This window comes from Epinephelus moara, chromosome 13 (genome assembly GCF_006386435.1).
Source record: "Epinephelus moara isolate mb chromosome 13, YSFRI_EMoa_1.0, whole genome shotgun sequence".
NCBI classification, from domain to species: domain Eukaryota; kingdom Metazoa; phylum Chordata; class Actinopteri; order Perciformes; family Serranidae; genus Epinephelus; species Epinephelus moara.
This window is the reverse complement of record NC_065518.1, coordinates 24,469,800-24,472,563: the sequence shown is the minus strand read 5'-3', so window position 1 is coordinate 24,472,563 and position 2,764 is coordinate 24,469,800.

Genomic DNA, 2,764 nt, shown 5'->3' with positions numbered 1-2,764 from the left:
CACATAGAAGTTCATGAGTGGGATGTTAACTGAGGTTTTTTATGTCATAGAACAAAACGTGAAAGTCTCTCCAGCCTGTGTTAACCACAAACCTTATTTCAGGCATCTAACCAAAAATCCATTGAAAAAAACATTGACTGTGAGACAAGGGAACCAGGATTGGTAAAATGCTAACTCTTCTATGGGTTTTCAGGACTCATTCCTGGCAGACTCTATCACCACAGCTTTCACTACTGTTGATGCATGGAGCAGACATATTGGATTTTGAGGATTCTGTGAGGTTTCTTACAACATTCTGAGTTGGAAATCTGACTTTAGGGGGAAATCGAGTTGAAAATTCTGACCTGAACTTGGAAATTCTGACTTCCCGTTACAAATGTAGCACAACATAAACCACCTTAGGAGGCAGTTGGGGTGGTGGAGGGAGCTGTGACTGGATGTTATCAGTCAGCTGGAAGCCGGATGGTGCATCAACAACCTGATGATACTGTGCATGAATGAGACAGAGGAACTGCAACTTCAGGGTTCTGCCTGAACCAATCTCAAAACCCATCGGCTATCGGTCTGAAGACGTTTTAGCCTCTGGGGGCAGCAGCCAATATCATAGGGGATCTGATACAGCAGATGGATATCCAGGCCAAGACTTCCTCTTCCATGTGCCGGTCATTGTTTACAGTCCAATTAGCAAGTTGAGACGCTATCTACTGAGAGCGTTGATGCTCTATAAACAAATATCAGCATATGAAAAAAAGCTAATATAAAGCTAAATCAGATGATAGCCACAACCAAAGCCCATTCAAACAGAATTGGTCAAAACTACTTGGACTTGAAACGACAACCAGAACGCTTCAGATTCAAAACTCTTGTCCCGTCGCCTGTAGATTCTACATTCATATGAATACATATGTTAATAGATATGAACCAACACAAGGCTTAATTTCAGGAACATTAAATTATCAACAAAGAATTAAGAAAACAATATTCATGATCAAGAATTTGATGCTGTAATATATGCAGTGTGAGGAGCTGGCTTGCTTTCAATTTAACTTGTGCGTTGGAGAAATATGAGAAAAATGGTTTGCGTCCAAAAGTTTCCAAGGTATTTGAAATGACTACTGTAATATCCAAAATACCCAGAAATTTCCCTTTAAATCTTTAACTAACCTGTAATCTCTCAGCATTCATTGCCCTACATAGTGCAGACCACAGTACTTTGTATAAGGAAACGGAGGTATAGAAAGGTATCCTCTATGAGCAAGCAAAATGCCCCACCAATCAAAAGTAACAACAGCTAAAGTTACTGTAATTACTGACACAAGCATTTCAGATAGATGCAGCTCAGCAGAGCTCCTCCGTCTCTGAGGAACATCTTCTGTTGCCCTTCTTGTAAGCATTAATATGAAGCACATGCTAATCTTGGTTTCTATTAGGAAGCTCCTTCCTGAAGGGCTTGCTGTCTATAGGGTGCCTGAGACATCAGCCCAGTTCCTTATCATTATAATGAACATGCGTCCCGATGCCAAGCCGGCATTGTGTGTTGCAGAGATAGGAGCGCTGCTTATACAGTGACCTTGTTTAAACCAGGGTCCCTGTCTCATTGATGTTCCTCACACAAAACCTAAGAGCTTGGTAATTGCATGCAGTCCTATAAAATGAGCAAAGAGGGACGTTCACATCTTCAAGGAGAGGCAGGAGAGTGTACAAAGACAGAAAAGACATGGATGAGGAGGTGAAACATGGCAAATGTATCCACACGGACTGATGTTGTCCCAAGGACAGTGTTGGTTCAAGACTAACTCTCTAGTGGAGGAGGTGTTCCTTTAGTTTGCTTCTTTATCCACTTTGTGTGAACCCTTGATGAATTCAAACAACAACAAAAAAGGTGGTATAACATCCTATCAAATATTCCAATGAAAGGAAAGTAATGGGCTCAACTTACCATAGCCAAACTGTACTTATAGCTCTTGTCTCTCTAAAACACTTCTCAGAAGGTGCTCACCTCTGTTTCTATACTGCATTCATCTCTACTCTGAATGCATCATAAAAGACCTGGATCTGATCCGCAGCTCAATTAAAGAATATTCTTTAGTCCTTAAAAAATGTGCTTAAAAAGCTTTTAGTGTTGAGTGTACGAGTAGGAGTTAAAGTCAAGGATTCTTACTTTTATCTTTCAAAAATGTATGGTCCAAAATGTATTTTCTGGCAGTCTGGAAAATGCAGCGCCTGAACTACGCATGACAAGTTCCTACACACATTTTTGCTACAAATGGGGTTGTCAAAATTTTCCTACACAGACAATATACCAAGCAGCTTGAGGACATAGACAAAATGTACAGTTATGTGTGTCAGTGTGAATATAGTAGGCTGTATGCTGTACACTTTATACCTCAGTCAGCAGGATAGGTGTACCCAAACTGTAACTATGTACAGCCTTTACTGTATAACTTTATACAGTTTATTCAGTGACTACGTGTACATGAAAACTACTGTTTCACCATTATTCCAAATATTACAATATTCTGAATTTGATACGGGTCATGTAAACAGCATATTCTGTTTAGACTTTCCAAACTAGGGTTTTTTCTGAATGAAGCATTTTCCGATTAAGACGCGGAATATGCCAATATTACTCGGGTTTTTGAGCATTCTACGGACATGTATACGCTGCATTTCAGAATATAAGTCTCAATAGGGGTTTTTACAGCAGTTTGTGACACACGGCCTCTTACCTGTTTATGGTCAGTTCTGTTCCTTGTCATGGATG